Genomic DNA, 24,242 nt, shown 5'->3' on the forward strand with positions numbered 1-24,242 from the left:
TCACTGCTTCCCAAGATAACTTTTAGTGACCAGACTGGCATCTAGGATATAAAATAAAAGAAAGTGCTCAGAATAATAAATTGTAATATAAAAATGGCATTCTCTCCACTATAAATGAGCCAAAAGTAGAAGGTGTCTCCCCATCCTTTTAAGTCCACTTAAACAGATGCCTCTTGTAGACAAACTGTCTGCCTCCTCCCAGCCCCCGTGGCGGAGGATCAGACTGATGGTCACCCACGGCAGGGAGGCCTGCCATGACTCCTTTCTGACACCTTCATCTCACTTTTTAACTTTGACACTTCCTTAAATATACTCTAAAATATTTTAAATATTTAAAGATTCTATATTTAATAATCACATAACTAACCAAATATTTAAAGAACTCAGCGGAATCATCGCAATAACTACAAATATGGTTGCAAATATATTTTGAGAGCTTACTATGTACCAGGCGCTATACCATGAACTGTTAAAGTCGAAATCTCTTTTAATCCTCAAAACAGTCTCTGAGGCACCGCACAGTGCAAAAATGATACTTAGAGCAGCTAAGCAACTTGCCCAAGGTCACACAATTAATGAGGAATCAGAAGTTGAATCCTTTTGTATCTGACTGGAAAGTCACAAGCTCTAAAATGTAATCACTGTAATATAAGTATGCTATAGGGGGCTACTTATGGCTTTTTACTCCCACCACAAACTGCCCCCAAGAGATAATTTTTTTAATTCCTGAATGATTTTCTACTGATTCTCTACTGATTTTTCTACCATATTATCAAAATCTAATTTATGTTTCTCACAGAAATTAGAAAACAAAGCTTATTAAAAAGCATGAGCAAATTACAGCTCATAAACTATTACTTTAGGATAGCACTTTATTTCAAGTCTTCTCCAGTGAAACTTTAGCCTTGAAAATTATTTTAAGATAATATGTCTTATTAGTGTTATATCTTATAGTATCATTTAAGATAATATATCTATTTTAGCAAAGTACCTCCTTGAAAGAGCTTGCCACACTGTTTTATAATCATTGGGAAAATGCTCTTCCGGTTAGATTATAGCCTACTTGGGGTAAAGAAGGAGGGGTGACTTGGGTTTGTGTCCCCATTTATAGTAGGTCCTTGAGAAAAGTCTCCCCCGTGAGACCTGACACCTCGCCAACGATGCCCATTGGGGACAGGTTTTCCCTCCTGCGGGCAGCTGGAGGCGTCAGTAGAATGTATGTGTGGGCGTGCTGAGTTGCTTCAGCCGCGTCCAGCTCTTTGTGACCCTGTGGACCATAGCCCACCAGGCCCCTCTGACCATGGGATTCTCCGGGCAAGAATATTGGATTGGTTTGCCAGGCCCTCTTCCAGTGGATCTTCCCGATGCAGGGAATTGAACCTGCGTCTCTTACATCTCCTGCACTGGCAGGTGGGTTCTTGACCACTTGGCTCTTCTCAAGCCACCTAGGAAGCCCAGCAGACTGTATATTTTGTACCTACTGTCCCAAACAAGCGGCCTAAGGTCTATGCGCCATTTCCCAAAACTAGAGTCTGCATACTGCAATTAGGAAGGAGAACACCAAATATCCTCTAGTTTCCTAGAAAAGTTTTGGCTTCATATTTCTATTTAAAAATAGAAAAAATAGAAAAGCAGAAATAGAGATAAATTTTCTCTGAAGCATCACAACTAAAGTATTAATAAAAAATTATGCTTGAATGTCATTCAAAGATCCATACCTGTCTACCTGAGAAGGAGCCAGAAATCGCCCCTTTGCAAGTTATTTAAGAGAATAAGAGTAACTTGAAGCCTAGAGCCACTGAAATAGCTGAATGATCTCCCCTTTAGGCCGAGGACCAGAAGCAGTTAACTTCTGAATATTGTTTAAGATTGGATTTGACCAGAAAATAAATGAACAGTAAAACCATTCTGTCTAGTCTGTGTCTTCTGATATCCTGAAATTTCTGTCTCATTGTAATTTAAAAAATCAAAGCAGAGTGTTTTCCAGAAAAGTCTATTATCTCTGACTGACTTGGGCAAACGCTAGACCTATCTAGAGATGACAAATATTAGCTTTTACTATATCTGTGATTTATTAAATTAGTGAATGAATAAATGAATAATGGAAATCTAAGTTGATAAAGCATGTGTGGTTGGAAAAAAAAAAGAAAATCAATCTGAATTTGGCTTTATAAAGGCAGTATTTAATTTATCTTTGAATTCAATTTGTTTAAATGAATATAAACCACTAGACCCAAGAATAGGAAAAGCTGATTATAAATGTTAATTAAAAATATTTAATTTTCTGGGCATGATGAGCTAGATGAAGAAACACTATTTACACTAAGATAATTCTCAGAAGCAAGAAAAAAAATTTAATTTTGTGGCAAATATAGGCAAACTGCTGTTTGCCTGTCTAGCCATAAGTATAGTTTTGAATATACTATTAGATAAGTAATAACAGCAAGGCAAGGTAAGTATGCAATTGTTAGGCATTTGATTTCTAACCAAGAATCTATTATAACTAGCTATATAATCCCATGGGTACTAACTGTCCTCATCTAACAAAACTGATTTAAGTAACTACCATGTTCCAGGCCCTGTAGAGGCCCGAGGGTTACAAAGACAGATAAGCATGCTCCTCTCCCTCAGTAAACTCAGAGTCTGGGAGCTCAGACAGGTTCACTGTAGCTCCCCCAAACAGACTCTGATGAATCAGTGGTATGATGAAGATCCTTCCCGATGGCTGTGAGGACTGTTGTTGTTTAGTCACTAAGCCACGTGGAACTCTTTTCTGACTGCATGGGCTGTAGCCCGCCAGGCTCCACCATCCAGGGCATCTCCCAGGCAAGACCACTGGAGTGGGCTGCCACTTTCTTCTCCAGGGGATCTTCCCGACCCAGGGACCAAACCCGTGTTTCCTGCTTGGCAGACAGATTCTTTACCACTGAGCCACTGGGGAAGCCCGTGAAGACCATTAAGGAACCTTAAATTCTGCCCTCACACTGGCAGAACCTGGGGAAAGCTTCGTGGAGCAGGCCGCCAAAGCATCTGGCTGGAAAGGAAGGCAGTGGGAAGCGGACATCCCCGAAGAGAGGCAGCAGCGTGAGCGAGCACAGGGGTGAAACGGGTCGGGAGCGCTGCAGAGAGCGAGCAGGTGGGGGCGGCCAGCACACGGGCATTGGAGACAGAGCAAAAAGCAAGACCCGATGGCGGAATAGTTGAAATTTTTGAGGCAATAAAAAGTGGAGTGCAACATTATCCATTCATATATCTTTCTGACCAGTAAGAACTTACAATAGATGGTCCGACATTATTGGTTTTGGATTCTTACGGTTAAGCAAGGGGTCGGATTGATGTCAGCAGGCAAGGAGGAAGCTGGTCGAGGATCAGGGGATTATTTTTAGAAGCTTTTAGAGAAGATTAAGGCAGTGGGTCAGGAAATGGAGAGGAGAGGAAAGAATAAAACAGACATTGCTCAACAACTGCTAGGGCGTTTCTGTGGTCAAGGCAGGGCCTGTGGGCTCAGACAGGCCTTGGTCAGAATTACAGCTCCCCGGTGACGAGTCTGTTACCTTCTGCCAGTCACACTAACCTCCTCAAACTCAGTGTCCTCATCAGCAAAATGGTAAAAAGCAAACGCTATGTATCGCCTAAGGTTAAGTAAGACAATGCACACAGAAATGATCAAAAGAGGGCAATTATTACTGTAAGTTTTAAATGCATGCTTTACCAGTTTCTTCACCTGACAACCGCCTTGCATATACCCAAATGTGGCTGTGTTTAATAAGAACTGAAATTATTTTATTAACATTATTCTCAAATATTCTAACATCCTACAATCAAATAAACTTAACTAATCAAAAAAAAATGAGTTAGGAATTCTGGAAAATGATGGCAGCTGTGGAAACACAATTTTGCATCTTCTGAATATCCATATGAAAACATAGAAAGTCACTACACTGCAAAATCCAAGAACCCTAGACAACATTTAACAAAGATGGGTGACAAGATGCTCTGCAAAGCCCCAGAATATCAGTGAATAGTTTCAAACCACTAACAGCCACGAGACCTTTCTGGTATCATTATTTGTGAAAAGGCAACAGAGGGGATCAACAGAGCCTCTGAAGCCCTGAGAGCGAAGCAGCCCCAAAGTGACCAGCAGGCAGGCACCTAGGAGTGCCGCTGGCATGCTTTAGGACCTGCAGCAGAGAGGAAGGGGGTTTCCCACGCCCATGGTGTCCCGTGGGGAGGGACGACGGGGCTGGACTCGTTTAACGCGTGTGATTTCTAAACAGTCAGGCTGCCTTCTTGAGCTGGACTGCACACCAAGGAGAAACCACCAGGAAAGGCATCAAAATGCAGGAGAAGAGAGACAAAAAGAGCGGGGACAAAAGGAGAAAACTCAGAGAAGACAGCTTGGGAACCAAACCAGGAAATATCAGAAGGCAAGGCACCAGATTATTTAAAGCTACACAAAAACAACAGACTGTGGGAAAATCTACCAAATTACCCAGGTTCTTAGTAGATAAATTATAGGTGTGAGGGGGGGGGCAGCGGAGGAAGAATGATGACTTTCAGGCATCACTTGAAGATTAGAGAATTAAAAAACCCTCACCCCCAATGTTAAATAAAAGATGACACTGTGATCATGGCATCTGGTCCTATCACTTCATGGCAAATAGATGGAGAAACAATAGAAACAGTGACTTTATCTTTGGAGGCTCCAAAATCACTGCAGATGATGACTGCAACCATGAAATTAAAAGACGCTTGTTTCTTGGAAAAAAACTATGACCAACCTAGATATCATATTGAAAAGCAGAGACATTACTTTGCCCACAAAGGTCCATCTAGTCAAGGCTATGGTTTTTCCAGTAGTCATGTATGGATGTGAGAGTTGGACTATAAAGAAAGCTGACTGCTGAAGAATTGATGCTTTTGAACTGTGGTGATGGAGAAGACACTTGAGAGTCCCTTGGACTGCAAGGAGAGCCAACCAGTCCATCCTAAAGGAGATCAGTCCTGAATATTCATTGGAAGGACTGATGCTGAAGCTGAAACTCCAAAACTTTGGCCACCTGATGTGAAGAACTAACTCCTTGGAAAAGACCTTGATGCTGGGAAACACTGAAGGCAGGAAGAGAAGGGAACAACAGAGAATGACATAATTGGGTGGCATCACCATTGATCACCATCACTTACTCAGTTTGAGCAAGCTCCAGGAGTTGGTGATGGACAGGGGAGTCTGGCATGCTGCAGTCCATGGGATCACAAAGAGTTGGACATGACTAAGCAACTGAACTGACTGATGGATGTCTTAGTTCAGTTGGGCTGCAATAATGTTGGCAAAGAATCTTCCTGCAATGTAGGAGATGTGGTTCAAATTCTGGGTTGGGAAGATTTCCTGGAAAAGGAAACGGCAATCCATTCCATATTCTTGCCTGGAAAATCCCATGGACAGAGGAGCCTGGTGGGCTACAGTCCATGAATCACAAAGAGTTGGACACGACTTAGCAACTAAACCACAACCACCAATGGAATACCATAGCTTGGGTAGCTTATAACCAATAGAAATTTATTTCATGCAAGTCCGGAGGCTGGGAAGTCCAAGATCAAGGTGCTGACAGATTCAGTGTCTGGTAAACATCTGCTTCTGGTTCATAGATATCACTGTGTTCTCCCATGCTAGAGGGGTGCCAAAACACCCTGAGGTCTCTTTGTTAAGAACAATAATCTAATGCATGAGAACTCCACCTTCATGACCTTATCACCTCCCAAGTGCCACATGTCCTAATATCATCACATTAGGCATTAGGATTCAATACATAAGGGAACCCAAAGATTCAGTCTATAGCAATAAATAAGCAGCAAGTTGACAACTTGAACTTAACTGAATTGCTAACGTCACAGGGCAACCAAGGGGGCCAGAATAAGAGGAGAGTCAGGTGCCTGCAAGAAGAGACTAATAAGCAGCAATTTAATTGTCTGAGTTATAACTGGATACTGGTAAGAAGAGATCAAAGTTGGCAAACTTTTTCTTCACGGGGCCAGACAGCAAATGTTTTCAACTTTGGAGGCCACAAGACTGGGTCACAACTACTCAGCTATGATACAAACAGACATAGCCAGTTGGTAAATGAATGAGCATGAAGGTGTCCCAATCACCGGGACGCTTATTTACCAAAAAAAAAAAAAAAAAAAAATCACAGGGGCTACGGTTTGTTTCCCCTGGCCTGGATGTGTGGTCTATTGCTTGAATCTGGGGGTGCCTTGGCAAGAAAGTAAAGTCCCCGGGAGCTGGAAACACAGAGCATTCACACACTCTTCCCCAGACTTCTCCCCCAGGTGTTCAGAGAAAATATCAGGAAAACCCTGAGAAAGTCTCTCCCATGAAATAAAACTAACAATTCAGGTAATACTTTAGAGTTGTAAGGGAAAATTATAAAACTGTTGGGAAACTAATTAAAAGAAGTCAGAAAATGAAAGCCCTAAAGGAATTATAATTGGTGGCTCAGATGGTAAAGAATCCGCCTGCAATGCAGGAGACCCAGATTCGATCCCTGGGTCAGGAAGATCCCCTGGAGAAGGGAATGGCTAGTCACTCCGGTATCCTTGCTTGGAGGATTCCATGGACAGAGATGCCTGGCGGGCTACTCTGTGGGGTCACAGAGAGTTGGACACGACTGAGCAACCAACGCTTTCACTTTCACTTTGAAGTGGAAGTTGCTCAGTCGTGTCCAACCCTGAGATCCCACGAACTGCAATGGTCCCTGGAATTCTCCGGGCCAGAATACTGGAGTGGGTAGCCTTTCCCTTCTCCAGGGGATCTTCCTAACCCAAGTATCAAACCCAGGTCTACAGCATTGCAGGCGGATTCTTGACCAGCTGAGCCACAAGGGAAGCCCAAGAATACTGGAGTGGGTAGCCTATCCTTGCTCCAGTGGATCTTCTCCACCCAGGAATTGAACCAGGGTCTCCTGCATTGCAGGCAGATTCTTTACCAACTGAGCTATGAGGGAAGCCCTTAGAACAGTAATTAAAAGTGAGAAAATGAAGGCTATAAAGGAATTGTAAGGTAATAGTTTAAAACAGATCAGGGTTAATGGTCTTCAGTTCCTAGGATGAACCAGAGACAAATATAAGCTGCTCTTTAGGAGAAGGTGGGTTAAAGATGATAGGCAGTGAATTTCCAAGAGAAAGGCAAAGAACTTAGACAATTCCTTCCTGAAGGTGTTTTTTTTTTTTTTTTTTATTTTACAGCGTCTACCTTTATTTTTTTTTTAATAGGGGATTCAAACATGAATTGTGCATAGCATTAAATTGCCATGTTTCTCTAGCCTTCTTTAATCTAGAACACTCCCTAATCTTTTTTCCTAATTTAACATTAATATTGAGGAGTTCAGGTCCATTTTCCTATAGAATTCTACAATCTAGATTTATACAATTTTTCCACATGAGGAAATTGAAGTTACAGAGTTTGCATGAGAATAGTTTAAAAGTATTCGCATCATTGTCATGAGATATTTGATGTTAGATTGAACAGTCATTTGATTGACTCTGAGCTTGATCACTGGAATGATGTTTGCCAGAATTCTGTATTGTAAAGTTATTTATCTTTATCTTGGATGAATTACAAATTTGTTTCTTGGTACATTGAGACCATGTGAATATTCTGCCCCACAATTACTTTTACACAGTAGTTTTATATCTGTTTAGGATCCTTGCCTGAAAACAATTATTAGAGTGTTGTTTTCAAAATGGTGGTTTTTAAATTCTATCATTTCTTCTACCTTCATTAGCTGTCATTCTTCTATGAAGAAGAGATATTGTCTCCTTTTTTAGCATCACTATGACTCCTGGATTCTTTTTCTCTGGTTGTTTTATTGTTGTTGCTGCTTAGTTTATTTTACTGAAGTATAGTTGATTTACAATGTTGTGTTAATTTCTGCTGTATAGCAAAGTGACTCAACTAGACATATATATACACTCTTTTCCATAGGCTTCTCCATTATGGTTTATCATAGGATATTGAATATCATTCCCTGTGCTATACAGTAGGACTATATTGTTTATCCATCTGGATTCTTTTTTTATTTAGTAAGTTGTAATCTATTTACAATCTATTGCCATCATTATACCTTTCAATGCTCAAATTATTCTAAATTTGATCAGTGATTTCCCCTTCTGAAGGTGTTTTTAAAATTGGTTTCTTTTTTTTTTTTTTCATTTTATTGTTTTGTTAACTCGGATTACTGATAGAACATAAGTGAGTTTTCCTGAAAGCAAATTTTTTTCATATCTTGTGGTTTTATAATATTTACTAAGTATGACGCATAGTATATACTGCCTTCCGAAGAACAGAACAAATTTCTCAAGGTAAGACTTTGGCGAGCGCCTCTCCAAGGAGATTCACAAAAGTTCAATCACAACACATTCATGATAGAGATGTCATATGACTCCCTTATCCCTACCTAGCATTTGGAATAGATAAAATCTTTGGAAATTATCGGGAAAAAACATGCTACATCTGTTTCAGATGTTTCAATATTTGATGTAGCTACTACTGGGAGAAAGCCCAGAATTCTTATAATATGGAAAAAAATCACAAAGGCTTATTCATAATAATGTTTATGGTTTCCAATTTTAACTATGGATCCTCTTTTTTTCTTTATATAAATTATTCTGTGTTTAACAGCAATTACATAATCTGAGCATGGGCATTAATTAACTGTTCCTAAAATATGTGCCATTCATTCTTATTTTTGTTACTTAGCAATATCTTTCTAAATGTCTATGCCTAATGTAATACATGTTCCTTAGTGATCAAATAAAAACCTCAAACTTGGCATTCATATCTTTAACTTAGAATTTTAACCCTCCTTAGTTTTTCTACTTATTAGCCATTTAGTTGCTGATAAAATTCCTCTCTCCAAGAAAACAATAAAAAAAAATATTAAATTTAAGTCTATCAAACTTTGTTATTGGAAAGAAGGTCTTATAATTTAGGATTTAATGTGCTTGTAATACAAGATTCTTTTTTCCATTATCAATTGTTGGAGTGAACACCTTTGAGATGTATTAATCAGTGTGATTTTCAAGCTGGGTATGTAGGAGGGAGGTGAAGAGACAGGACCAACCTCATAGCCAAGCACCTGTATTCAAATACTTTGGAGAATAGATATTGTTTAAAGGCACTCCCTCCGAAATTTTATTTGGAGATGGGTCTGGCTAGGATTCATCCTAACTGCATCACCTATGAGGTGTTTGTCCCTGGGGAGGTGGCTGAATCATGCTGAGCCTCAATTCACAGGGTAGTAGAAGAATTGATGGTTTTGAACTGTGGTGTTAGAGAAGATTCTTGAGAGTCTCTTGGACTGCAAGGAGATCAAACCAGTCCAGCCTACAGGAGATCAGTTCTGGGTGTTCATTGGAAGGACAGAAGTTGAAGCTGAAACTCCAATACTTTGGCCACCTCATACGAAGAGCTGACTCACTGGAAAAGACCTTGATGCTGGGAGGTGTTGGAGGCAGGAGGAGAAGGGGACGACAGAGAATGAGATGGCTGGATGGCATCACCGACTCGATGGACATGGGTTTGAGTAAACTCCGGGAGGTGGTGATGGACAGGGAGGCCTGGCGTGCTGCGGTTCATGGGGTCACAAAGAGCCGGACACGACTGAAGCGACTGAACTGAACTGAGAATGAAAACATTCTCTTCACAGGGCCATGAGGAGGAATAAATGAAGTAACATAAAGAGCCTAGGAGTCCTTTATAAACCAGTACATGGTCGCTGGTACTTGGTTTATATCCAGCAAATATTCCTTTCCATTACCCCAGCCCAAAGGCATAGCGATGTGGGTTCCGGATAGTGTTTCTGACCAGGAGAGAGACCGACCCTTCCGCGACTCACTACTTCACCAACCAGAAATTTGCCTGCTTCAGTTTCCAGGGTAAATTTTAACACTGATCTAAGTCAGTGGTTCTCAATGAGGGCAGTTCGCCCCCAAAGATATTTGGCAGTATCTGGGGACACTTTCAACAGTCACAACTGGGAGAGTGGAGCAGTAGGGTATGCTGGTGACATCTATTAGAGAGAGACAAGCAACGCTCCACAAGAATTATTGGACCCAAATGTCAAAAGCACTGAAGCTGCGAAACCCTGACCTGAATCAGTGAAGTTGGCACACTCACAGTTTGTTCAGTGACTGCCCATTACACAGCGCAGGCTACATGTCTTTCCACTCTTCAGCAATTTTTGAAGTAAGTAATTTCAACACTCTGGACACAAAACATTCCATTAGTAAAACAGCTATGCTGTTAATTATTTTGTGAATTGTCAAGACATCAGTGAAACAAGAGCTTCTCTGCAGTTCATTAATTGACACAGCTGTGATTCCAGAGAACGTCTACATTCTGTCTGCTCAATAAAAAGTGACCCAATTCCTCTGTTAATTTAAGCTGGAAAAAGTTCTCGAGAATGATCCACAAGAGACAATGAACTTCATCTCCCTTTAAAGGCAAAAGCAAGAATTCTTTAGACAAATGGAGGGTAGAAAGTTAGCAGGGAAAACAAGTAAGTAATAAATGTACCATGAGATTATTATTTATATAAATCAGCAATAATGGAGAAATTATAAGCTTTTTAATCCCACTAGATATGAACAGGTGAGATGCTTACAATATAGAGTCCCGTAATCAGCATATCCATACACTTTCTATATATTCTTAAGTTTTATCCTAAAGAAAGTTTTAATTTCTTCCATAAGTATTAGTGAGACTTCTGAATAATCCTTGTGACTTGACTTAATAGTAAAATTCACTCAGAGAGAGCTCACACAATTTCAGATGCTGATGGTAAAAACAATATATGTGATATCATAATGTCATACTGAACTATGCCCCAAAAAGTAGCACTAATAGTTTCTATAGGTTTTCTCTAAAACAATCCATTTTTGAACCAGCCAAATGGGTTCCAGTTTGATTTTATGCAATAACCTCTGTCTACCCTTCCTACCCAGATAAGTACTATTAAATAATATGGGTTGGCCAATCTTTTCTAAAGACATATCTATGGCCTTAAGGAGACTCTTCTCGGTACCCCACCAACTTCCCCAACATGTACACTGGTCATTCACCAGCCTAACTACTTACCTATAATTTTCTCAACAGGCAGTAGCAGCTATTAAGAGTCTTACCTAAATGTCCCCACTCCCAGCCCATCATTTCCAGGGTTCTTTCTACTATATGACCCTGCTTTTCTACATAATTAGATAGACTCCCACATACACACAACATATATAGCCATTTTCCCTTCCTTGTCAATATATTCTGCCTTTACACTGACAAGCAAAAGTTAGTACAAAAGAATGAGAAATCTGGAGCAGAATAATACTTTTTACAAAAAAACTAAAAGACTCTTAAATACTGTTTGGGAAAAGTCAATAAAAAGCAATTTTTGATATAATAGTGTGAGGCTGTTTCTCTATAATTTAGATTTGTCCACCAAAGATGAATTTAGTAGTTGCTTCTAACTTTAGTCCTGAAAAGCTAACTAAACACATAGTCGTATTATTTAAAATACTCCAAAAAGTCAACCCCTAAATTTAACTATGGAAATGATATCTACTTCTGCTAATTTAATCATAGAGAACATCTACCAAAGCAACTGCTATAATAATATTAAGAAACATTTCATTGTTATTCTTTTTTGAGTCCATTGTTATAGATTGAATTGTATCTCTCCAAAATTCATATGACAAAGTCCTAACCCCTAATACCTTATAATGTGACTATATTGGAGATGTAAAGTTTTTAAAGAGATAAAGTTGAATAAATAAATAGGGGAGCCCCTAATCTGATATGACTGGTATCCTTATTAGAAGAGGGGATTAGGATGCATACATACTAGAGGGAAGACCATGTGGGTAAACAGAAGTCAGCCATCTAAAGCCAAGGAGAAAGGCCTTGGAAGAAATCAGTGATCTCAATGACCCCAGCCAATACCTTGATCTCAGATTTCTCACCTCCAGAACTGAAAACAAATTTCTGTTTTTTAAGTCACCTGATCTGTGGTACTCTGTTATGGCAGTTCTAGAAAGGAATACACCCAATAGCCTAAATATCTGGATTTTTAAGAAGTGTTTAAAACAGAAGGAAAAAAACCCTGCTTATTATAGATTAGTTCCACAATTAAAGGTGATTTACTAGTTTTGGTCTATCTGCCTCTGGAAGAACAAAAGAAAATGGAGCCAATACTGAGGTCAGCGAGTCTTCTGCTCCTCTGGATGGTGAGAATCACACACTCAGGTTTACATTAGGTCTGACCAACACTTAGCTTTGCATTCATAAATATACAGTGATATTTCATTTTGGCTTGGAAACAAAAAGGTTTTATCAATGAAAGTTAAGTAAAACACACTAAGGGGTTTAGCATGGATTTTCACCATTTAATCCTTAGCACCTAGAACTATTCTGGACATTATCATTGCTTAATCAATAGTTAAACAATTTATAAGCATTGCTTACTGAACATTTATGCAGAGTACATATGAAATGTCAGGCTGGATGAAGCACAAGCTGGAATCAAGATTGCCAGGAGAAATATCAATAACCTCAGATATGCAGATGACACCACCTTTATGGCAGAAAGTAAAGAGGAACTAAAAAACCTCTTGATGAAAGTGAAAGAGGAGAGTGAAAAAGTTGGCTTAAAGCTCAACATTCAGAAAACTAAGATCATGGCATCTGGTCTCATCACTTCATGGCAAATCAATGGGGAAACAATGGAAACAGTGACAGACTTTATTTTCTTGAGCTCCAAAATCACTGCAGATGGTGACTGCAGTCATGAAATTAAAAAATGCTTCCTCTTTGGAAGAAAAGCTATGACCAACCTAGACAGTATATTAAAAAGCAGAGATATTACTTTGCCGACAAAGGTCCGTCTAATCAAAGCTATGGTTTTTCCAGTGGTCATGTATGGATGTTATAGTTGGTCCATAAAGAAAGCTGAGTGCTAAAGAATTGATGCTTTCAAACTGTGGTGTTGGAGAAGACTCTTGAGAGTCACTTGGACTGCAAGAAGATCAATCCAGTCAATCCGAAAGGAAATCAACCCTGAATATTCATTGGAAGGACTAATGCTGAAGCTGAAGCTCCAATACTTTGGCCACCTGATGCAAACAGTCAACTCATTGGAAAAGACCCTGATGCTGGGAAAGATTGAAGGCAGGAGGAGAAGGGGAAGACAGAGGTGATTAGATGGCATCAGAAGACGAGATGATTAGATGGCATCACCGACTCGATGGACAGCAAGTTCTGGGAGATGGTAATGGAGAGGGAAGCCTGGCATGCTGCAGTCCATGGAGGTCACAAAGAGTTGGACACAACTGAGCGACTAAACTGATCCGAACAGTTTAGGTCTTGATTATAATAATGGGTAAAACCTGAGAGTCTGAACATTTATGGCCTTTACATGTTAGAGGGTGAGCCACTCTCAGCAAAACTATGTTATACATGGAATTTCTTTTTCATACACAAAGTTCTGCGTTTACTCCATGTTCCTCTCAGCTATCTTTCCCTCCATTTCCTTTATTCAGATATAAAATGTTCTTAATGTTCTTTCTTCCTTCTATCTTTATTAAAGACATTTTCTTTAAGATAGTATCATATCTGTATCTATAATCTAGTACTTAGAAATATTTATTAGCTACCAATTTGTAATAACTTTAATTTATTTTAAATTATAAAAATATAAGCTGAAAGTGAACAGTTTACAAAATTAAAAGTTATTTAAAAATCCTACAACCTAGTAATAACTAAGGGCATTTCCTTCTAGGCTTTTAAATGCCTGAACACTGACTTGCATCTTTTTTTTAATATCAGCATTCTATGATACAGATCTCTGTCCTATTTTTTAACTTATTATTTTAGCAAACCATCATTTTTCTCAGTACCCACTTGTTTATAATTAGGGAAGTTCTTAAACATGAATCTGGAAAGAATATTCTCAGGCACTACTCCCCAGAGGTTCTAACTCAGTAGGAAACAAATATTCTAGTTTAAGCAACATCCCAGGTGCTATTACAAGTTCCCGAGATCATCACAGCGCTATGGGCTGCTTGACGCATCCTGAAGGCAGCTACTAGTTGCACCAACTGCTGACATATCAGCACCCCTCACCAGCTTCTGCTGTCCTTCAGAGCGCCCACACCAGGAATCCACAAGCTGGGTGAGTCCCATCATCCACCCTTGCTACTTCTGCACCCACATCAGAGCCCACTCCCAACATGCAATTTGTCACCACTATGGTTTATAATTTTCTTTAATTATCTTTCAAATCACTAATGAGCTCCTAACTTGGTAAATCTAATTGATGTTTTCAGTCTTAATAGATGGTCAACCCTCGAAGCACTTATACTGTTCTGTTTAAAAACCCATTCCCTAGGGACACAGCAGATAAGAATCTGCCTGCCGATGCAGGGCACGTGGGTTCGACCCCTGATCAGGGAAGATTCCACATGTCGTGGAGCAACTAAGCCCGTGAGCACAACTACTGAGGCCACACGCCGCTCTTTCCGAAGCCCACACGCCCGAGAATCCGGCTCTGCAACACGAGGAGCCACGGCGATGAGAAGCCCGCGCACCAGAGCAGAGCAGGCAGCACCCCCACAAGCAGAGAAGGCCACGCAGAGCGACGAAGACCCCGTGCGGCCACAAAATAAATAAACGCAACACATTTTAACGCACTTTTTGTGTGTGTGCTTAAAACGTGTTTTTTCCCATAGACGCCACGACCACGTCTCTCTCGAAACGTCCACTGTTCCACTGGCCTTTCACAATGCTGTTCGCAGGCCCCTCTACCAGCCGACTCCTTCAACAGCCTCAGCACAGTTCTCTTCCTCTCCAAATTAACTGACCATTTCTCTAAGCTCTAGTTCCTGCATTCTGAGACGTTTCCACTTGAAAACTGCAGATGCCTCAAATGCAGCAGGTCTAAAGCTGGTCTGATCATCCTCTTAGGGACGGGCCTGCCTCCCCCAGTATGCGCCCTCGGGCGTGGCCATCACCAACTGGGGTCCTCCCCTGCGTGTCTCTGACCCTCTTCCCTACACCCAACAGGTCAAAACATTGGAACAAAGACACACAACCAAAGGATCGCACTGGATGCCCATGAAACAGATCAGAGTATTACGTTTTACTGACAATTTAAAGAACAGACAGGCTGAGACGAAACCAAGAGTGGTCTGGGACATCCCAAATGACTCCTTCGTTCCTTCCTTCCCACACAGAACAGTCACTCTCAGGCCCAGAATGATCACTGAGGAATTTAAGGGAAGTTTTATGGGGCTCCCCACACAAACAAGGACAGACAAATCTTCCATATTTTATATACTCAGAAAAACGAATAGCCCACTTGGTATCGTCCAGGGATCTATGCCTATACGGACTTTTCCATTCCCTATATAGACTTTGTGCTTATTCACTGTAACTCATCCCTTAGGGTCGTTTGGTAAAGACATGTACTAGATATCTTTTCTTCCTAGAAAGATCACTCATGTGTTTACTTGCAGAGCCAGTTGACAAGGAGATCAAACCAAGTCAGCTGCCTTCTTTCCTTTCTCCCAAGGCATTCACCTGGTAAAGGAGGTAAATGAATCACTGGAAAGCTGCCAGATGCTTTAGCTCTTTGCTTTAGCCCAAAGTTCAGTTGACTACGCTACTTCCATAGAATAGAATGTATCTCTTACTCCCCATCTCTACTGGAGCACATCAGTTTATTCCTAGCCTGAACCTTTACCATAACCACTAACTAACCAAGTAACTTCAATCTCCCCGATTCTACGTCTCACTCTGCTGCTGTAGTTGCTTCTTGAAAATGCATATTTAGCCATGTCCTTTTCTGGTTTAATATCCTTTGGCTAACATAAAATGTACAGCAACATCCTTCCACTGCCTAGACTTCCAAAGTTTTCCCCCAACGGGTTTCTTGATATCCAGCCAGACCAACCTATCCTCTAATACTTCATGCCTACCTAACAAAGCCCCCAAACCCTCACATGGATGCACACTGTTCAGCCAATACTTCTCAATGCTATCTTTTCTCAAATGCCTTTCTGAACCAATCCCCACCTCCCCTGCACTGAGTTCAGGTAATAGCCACTTCCTCTGTATTGTCACTGTTCTTTATAAATAATAAGTAAGACAGTACACTTTCAATAACCAATAACCTTGACTTCGAATAAGACGCTATGCCACGTGTTTTATTTGCATCATACAATTTAATTCCCAAAGCACCCTCTGAAATATGTACTATTATTTCAATAATCTACAAAAGAGGAAACCATGGTTTGGATACAGAAAAGATTTACCCAGAGTCACACAGTTATTAATGAAAAGAGTTTGAATAAGAATGCAGCTCTGGTTTACTCCGGAGCCCTCCTCCTTAAGACCAGTTTTAGTATGTCTCTACTCACCCAACCCACTTCAGTACTCTTGCCTGGAAAATCCCACGGACAGAGCAGCCTAATGGGCTACAGTCCATGGTTCGCGGAGTCGGACACGGCTGAGCAACTAAAACAACTCACCCATCACACAGCTTCCCTGACCATATCAACAGACTTTTGCTAGGTGAGCATTTGGTGCCACACATAGTGTGAGACTTCACTGAGTAAAGCGTGGAAAATAAGTCTAGTTTAAAAAATTACCCTCTCTAACTAAAGCAATCACCACCTTTAATTTCATTTAAGAAACCAAACTAGTATATACCACTCTTAACGACAGAGTGTCAAACAGTGTGAGGCTTCATCTCATAAGGAAAGGAGAATAGATTTAATGTGAAATTATCCCGTTAACTTGACGGGCAAAAAAAAATCTGCATCAGGTTTAACAGTTAATTTCTCTGGCGATTTAAAGTTACCTAGTAATTCCCATCAGTCATGGGCTTTTGAAGGATTATCTATTACATTGTACGGGCATTACTGTTGCTAGAATCTTTTTTACATCCGCCCTGTATCTTGCACTTTAGGGACTTAAATTCACATTCCGATGCCAGGCAAAAGTTATTCATCTGCACGTAGCTAGGGTAGAACCCTCAGCTTGCGTCGTACGTGATGTGGAAAATGAGACGGTGCCTTTACCAGCTTCCTCCTCAGAGCTTTACCTCGAAGCTATATCTATATGTTGCTACTATGGCCTCAGTTTATACACGGCAATTTAACTGAGGAGCTAAAAACACTTGACACGGATCATCCCATCTACGCTCACACCACTCTTCGATGAGAGATGGGAAAATAATCTCCAAGTATTTAAGAGATTTTCCTGCAATCAATAACTACAAAGTGACAGAGGCAAAAGATCAGCCAAGATCCAGTGATTTTCCCTAATCTTTGCCAGAATCCACACACATGTCAACATTACTAAATGGTAGATGTCTAACATTCAGCATATATGTACAGTATATATGTACAGACATGTATACATATATATACACGCACATATATATTTTTTCCGTGGGTATTTTTCTTATTATCCAGTATTCCTATACTTGTTCCTCATTGACAACTTACACTGAAATGATGACATTAAAATTACTAGTCTCATTTCTATCATACACACTTAGTATATAAAAGAACTCCCATAAGGGGAGTTATGCAATAATGTTTTTGCAGAGATCAGATGAATATGTATATATATGTAGGCGCTTTGACAAAAAGAAAAAGCCTTTCATATGTGCTTCTTAAAGATAAGTGAGGCACAGGCGGTACAGAATATGGACGGATCTGCTGTGTACTAGCAGGAAAAGGCTAGACAGATGAAGACCATGGAATTTCCTGACTCCACTCAGATGGGATTCTAGATGTAATCCTCGTTGCCTGATTCAGTCGTCCTCCTACAGACTTTCACGCAGAAGGCAGAGGAGGCAGGGAGCAGGGCGTCACGGTTTTGCAGGGGAAGCTGTCTGCAGCTCTGCTGGCAGATTCTTACTCTTAGTTCCCTGATTGTGGCAACGGCAGCAGCCCCACAGGTGGCCAGGTCCCCAGAGTGACTTAAAGTCTTCCTTTCTGAGATTTATTTCTTCCATCCTTCCTATGCTTCTATGAGATGTGTATATCCCTAATAAATCCCTTTCACCTCAAACTAATGAGTGCATTTGTTTTTAGGGAGCTGATGAGTATGATTTGGAATAGAAAATGTGGTTCTTATTGCAATAGTTCAGTTCAGTTCAGTCGCTCAGTCACGTCTGACCCATTGCGATCCCATGAACCGCAGCATGCCAGGATTCCCTGTCCATCATCAACTGCCGCAGTCCACCCAAACCCATGTCTATCGAGTTGGTGATGCCATCCAGCCACCTCATCCTCTGTTGTCCCCTTCTCCTCCAGCCCCCAATCTCTCCCAGCATCAGGGTCTTTTCCAATGAGTCAACTCTTCACATAAGGTAGCCAAAGTATTGGAGTTTCAGCTGCAGCATCAGTCCTTCCAATGAACACCCAGGAAAGATCTCCTTTAGGATGGGCTGGTTGGATCTCCTTGCAGTCCAAGGGACTCTCAAGAGTCTTCTCCAACACCACAGTTCAAAAGCATCAATTCTTCGGCGCTCAGCTTTCTTTATAGTCCAACTCTCACATCCATACATGACCACTGGGAAAACCACAGCCTTGACAAGACAGACCTTAGCAGGAGTACTGCTCTTTCATACAAGGGTGACTGCCCCGCTGACAAAGCTGGCACCATTCGCCTAGACCATCGAGTTAAGAGAGGGGGAAGTGAGTGATTCGCACAGGTCACATATTAAAGAGTCTTCAGGCCTAAAAATGACATGGCACGAGATTTCTGTTGTTCTTAATTCACTCATGAACCTGACCAAAACCGCAGTTCAATTTTGAAGCAATCTTTTGCCCAAGAAACTGCAAGATTGGCCAGCAATAACCTGGGCTATCTAACCGTAAAGCAACCCTCAAGCCCCCGAATCCAGAGTCAGAAAATGAGCTGTGAAATCTCTACAAAGAGGATGTGCTGCCAACATCTGCCTCAGTTGGGCCACAGAGGACAATTAAAAGGAAAGAATCCCCAGAAGGTAAGGGAAGAACCATAAAGGACAGCAGGTGAGGAAGGGAATGTCACTCAACGGCAGAAGCAGGTGCTGCCAGCTGGCTTTAACAAGGAATTTGTTCTGTTGCTGGTAAAGGCAGGTTCTGCTGTCTGCTGTGTGTGGTGTCTCCTATTCTCCCATTTTTAGAGCAAAAGCTTTCACTGAAGTCATCCTACTCCTACTTGAGACTGTTCATTGAATGCACTGAGGACAAATAACATACATTAATACATTAACTTATAGGTGACCATTCCACAAGGAAATCACATTCGGACCTCATTACAATGCACTGTACATAACCCAAAGATGGAGGCACGGCTGATGAGAGTTTGGGTCGCCCTTTAGGGAGAAAGGTTGGGAAAATATTCACGTGCATGAAAGGCAATTTCATCATGTTAAGGAGGAACGTGTGTTGATCACGCTATTGCCATGGTTGGAATTTTAATACAAAAAGAAGGTGGTCAAAGGGATAGACTGAAATGGATCCTCTTGACCAGTTCACTCAAGGTCTTTTCAACGCACTTCTAATCTACAATGACTGAAGAGCTAACAAGTGCATTTCCACCATCAGTAATTAGAGCAATGACATTTAAAACAACAATGAAGTATCATTTGGCAGTCAAGTGGTGAGGACTCCATGCTTTCACTGCGAGGCTGTGGGTTTGATTCCTCGTTGGGTGACTAAGATCCTACAAGCCGAGTGGTGTGGCCGAAAAGAAAAGAAAGAAATGAAGAGGAAACCAGATCTGAAAGAGACATGTGTACCCCAATGTTCATCGCAGCACTGTTTATAATAGCCAGGACACGGAAGCAACCTAGATGCCCATCAGCAGACGAATGGATAAGGAAGCTGTGGTACATATACACCATGGAATATTACTCAGCCGTTCAAAAGAATACATTTGAGTCAGTTCTAATAAGATGGATGAAACTGGAGCCCATTATACAGAGTGAAGTAAGCCAGAAAGATAAAGACCAATATAATATACTAACACATATATATGGAATTTAGAAAGATGGTAAGGATAACCCTATATGCAAAACAGAAAAAGAGACACAGATGTACAGAACAGACGTTTGGACTCTGTGGGAGAAGGCGAGGGTGGGATATTTCGAGAGAACAGCATCGAAACATGTATATTATCTATGGTGAAACAGATCACCAGCCCAGGTTGGATGCATGAGTCAAGTGCTCGGGGCTGGTGCACTGGGAAGACCCAGAGGGATCAGGTGGAGAGGGAGGTGGGAGGGGGAATCGGGATGGGGAATACGTGTAACTCTATGGCTGATTCATGTCAATGTATGACAAAACCCACTACAATATTGTAAAGTAATTAGCCTCCAACTAATAAAAAGAAATGAAAAAAAAAAGACAAAAAAAAAGAAATGAAAATAAACTCATTAGAAAGGTTGTTATGAGGATGAATTGTAAAAACTGAATGGTTCACATTTCCTGTGCTGTGTGCGCTCACTCACTTCAGTCGTGTCCAACTCTGCGAACCAATGGACTGCAGCCCGCCAGGCTCTTCTGTCCATGGGATTCTCCAGGCAAGAATACTGGAGTGCATAGCTGTTCTCTTCTCCAGGGAAATCTTCCCAACCCAGGGATCAAACCCAGATCTCCTGCATTGCAGGCGGATTATTTACCAGCTGAGTCACCAGGAATCCATTTACATGTGCATATATGCCTTCTTTTTTATTATTTTAACTGGTGACTCAGCGGTAAAGAACCTACCTGCAACGCAGGAAACACAGGAGACATAGGTTTGACCCCTGGGTTGGGAAGATCCCCTGGAGGTGGGCATGGCAACCCACTCCAGTGTTCTTGCCTGGAGAATCCCATGGACAGAGGAGCCAGGCGGGCTGCAGTCCATAGCACTGCAGAGTCGGACATGACTGAGAAAGTTTCACACCCGTAACTGATCCACTTTGTTGTAGAGCAGAAATTAACAGAACATTGTAAAGCAACTATACTCTGATAAAAATTAATGGACAAATAAAGAATTAGGCTTAAAACAGACCAGTGTTGATAATGTACCATAAAGATTTACTGTTTCGGTTTTCAAAGCTACATTTCCTAGACTCTCTTATAGCCAGAGTTCCATGCGTGATTCAGCTTGCTCAACCAGACACTTGTCAACTGCAGTGTAACGGGAGACAGGCAGTTTCCTGATGATCCTACTTGGCTGGGCATCCCTGGAGGCTCTGACGGTAAAGAATCTGCCTGCAGTGCGGCAGACCTAGGTTCGATCCCTGGGCGGGGAAGATCCCCTGGAGGAGGGCATGGCAGCCCACTCCAGCAGTCCTGCTTGGAGAATCCCCACGGACCGAGGAGCCTGGTGGGCTACAGTCCATGGGGTCGCAGAAAGTCAGACGTGACTGAGTGAGCAGGCACAGCAGACCGTGCGGCCGGACGCTGCAACTACGAGGCCGCTGCCACGTTCTGAGCTCCCACGTCACTGCAAGGCAGAAACCCCTTACCAGCCCTGTTCTGTGGTGTGGTTGGGAATTCCTGGAAGCTTAGACATCCCAGCAATCGATGTGCCATTGATATCATACTTAATACATTTCCCGGTATAAATTATCTAGAATGGAGTGTGCTGTCTACCACTAAGATCTCTGAAAAATACAGGGCATTCAGCATTGTCTTTCAAACTTTTCCCAGATGTTTTACAAGATAAAGAGTTTAAAATTACTCTGGTACTTTGCTAGAGCTGCCGTAACAAAATACCAGAAACTGGGTGACTTAAACAACAAAAACGTATTATCTCATAGTTCTCACAGCTAGATGTCCGAGGTCAAAGTATTAGAAGCTTTGGCTCTCCCTGAGAGATATGAGCAAGAATCTGTGGTGCTTCTATCCCCACTTCTGTTGGTTTCTTGACAGTCTTAGCATCCCTCTCCTCGTAGATGCATCGTGTGATCTCCGCCTTTAGGCTCACGAGCTGTTCTCTCAGTGTGCATGGATACTTATATCTCTTTGTCCAAAATTTCTCCTTTTCATGACACCAGTCATATTGGATTCAGTCAGTTCAGTCACTCAGTTGTGTCTGACTCTTTGGGACCCCATGAAGTGCAGCACACCAGGCCCCCTGTCCATTACCAACTCCCAGAGTCCACCCAAACTCATGCCCATCGAGTCAGTGATGCCATCCAACCACCTCATCCTCTGTCGTCCCCTTCTCCTCCTGCCCTCAATCTTTCCCAGCATCAGGGTCTTTTGGATTAGACCCACTCTAATGACCTCATTCTAAACTGATTACCTTCGTGAAGACCTTGTCTCCATGTAAGGTCAGATTCTGAAGTGCTGATGGTCAAGGAATCAATATATCTTTGGTGGCGGGGGGGGGGGGGGGGGGGCACAATTTCAGTCCATAAAATACAGTTTAACAAACATTATAGACATTAGTCTCTAGAGTCTGGTGCTTGCACTAAAATTGTGAGGTACCAAATACTTATTATTACCAAGCTTCTCAGTATGAGTGCTAAGTACTAAGTTATAATAATGATGAATATAGTTTGATAGTATCAACCATAAAACAAGACAGCTTGAAATAACTAAGTTTACTATCCAAACATGCTAACATAGAAAGTAAAAACTGGAATATTTTAATGGTTCTTGCATGCCTTAGAAACACATCAGTCCAGCAGAAGAGATGTAAATGATTATTCAAAGCTACAGAAATTTCAATGCTGGACTTCCTAGCATATTTACTCATGTTTCCAGTTCCTAGTAATATTAGCAATTGTTAACAAGTTCCATATTTCTTGCTACAAAGCAAGTATTGAATTGACCAAAAAGTTCATTCGAGTTCTTCCATAAAATCCCATGGAAAAATCTGAACAAATTTTTGGCCAGCCCAATATATATCATTTTACCACTGTCTGTGAAACATGCTAAATCAATCCATCACATGTCTGCTTAACTGAAATGAAAAGGAATATCTAATAACCATTTTCATTTCAAATTTAATCTTAATTACAGATTATCTGTCAAAGGACACCAGGAAAAAAATCTTCATTTTAATTTGACTTTAGGATTTCTTCACATACAACAGACATCTGTAAGTAGTATGGCAAAATCTGGACTCCTAAATAGAATTTGCTTTTCTTCAAGAGGTAAAATTTCTCAAAAAGGGAGTGAGGTATAATGTAGAAGCCAGAAAGATTATCATTTGCAATACTGAGTTTATTTCTAAACAGGCAATTTCAACCAAAGGTCAAAATTAATAACTGTCACATTTTTCAAACACATACTGGTCATTATTCAATCATAGGTCAGAGGGCAAATGTTTTTAACTGACAGCAATGGTTCAAGGAGTCATACTGGTCATATCTCTGTGCAGGCTCATGCGAGCACACACACACACACACACACACACACACACACACGGGTCTCTATTCTTGTGGTCAGAATATCAGAGGCATAATTGGTCTTTGGCCATGAGCAGGATCACCACTCAAAGGCTCCCAAGTGTGTGTTGCTCGTGTGCGATACACAATCCACTGACTGTTATACACTTAGACCTACTAAGTACAATCTAGAGTTAAGCAGATAGGATTCCCTGGCGGCTCAATGGTAAACAACCTGCCTGCAATGCAGGAGACCAAGGTTCGATGCCTGGGTGGGGAAGATCCTCTGGAGGAGGGCTCGGCAACCCACTCAAGCATTCTTGCCTGGAGAACCCCATGGACAGAGGAGGCTGGCGGGCTCCAGTCCACAGATCGGACACGACTGACGGGCCTGAGCAGCAGCAGCGGAGGTGAGCAGCGTGCGACCGGCACATGCGTGTGTCATTGCCCTGATTGTGAAAATCAGGAGAGGTGCTCACCACTGCTTCCTAGCGCATCTTCAGCATCTAACAGACTCCTGTATATAATACTGACCATAAATGCATGAATAAATATAGAGTAAATAAGACAAATGGATCAGGAATAAAATTAATCTAAACTGGATTTCTCTTAGCTTGGTAGTCTTTGTATTTCTGAGTGTTTCTTTGGAAATCATTAAATAAGACAGTGTGTGAAAAGGTTTCACCCTCAATAAATATTCTGTTAACACCAGCATACTCAACATATTCTCTTTAAAAAATGACAATGCAGCACACTAAAATTAGAACAAAGAGCCTATTTTTATTCAGCACAGATTACTTGGAACATATTATT

At 41.2% G+C, this 24,242-nt stretch overlaps 1 protein-coding gene across 1 annotated transcript in view; it reads right to left on the bottom strand.

Annotated features, from left to right (window-relative positions):
• The window catches only part of KCTD8 (potassium channel tetramerization domain containing 8), a 250,101-nt gene that overhangs the window by 215,434 nt on the left and 10,425 nt on the right, over positions 1-24,242 (bottom strand). The gene's annotated exons all lie outside the window — the stretch shown is intronic.

Source organism: Muntiacus reevesi, chromosome 16 (genome assembly GCF_963930625.1).
Source record: "Muntiacus reevesi chromosome 16, mMunRee1.1, whole genome shotgun sequence".
Classification (NCBI taxonomy): domain Eukaryota; kingdom Metazoa; phylum Chordata; class Mammalia; order Artiodactyla; family Cervidae; genus Muntiacus; species Muntiacus reevesi.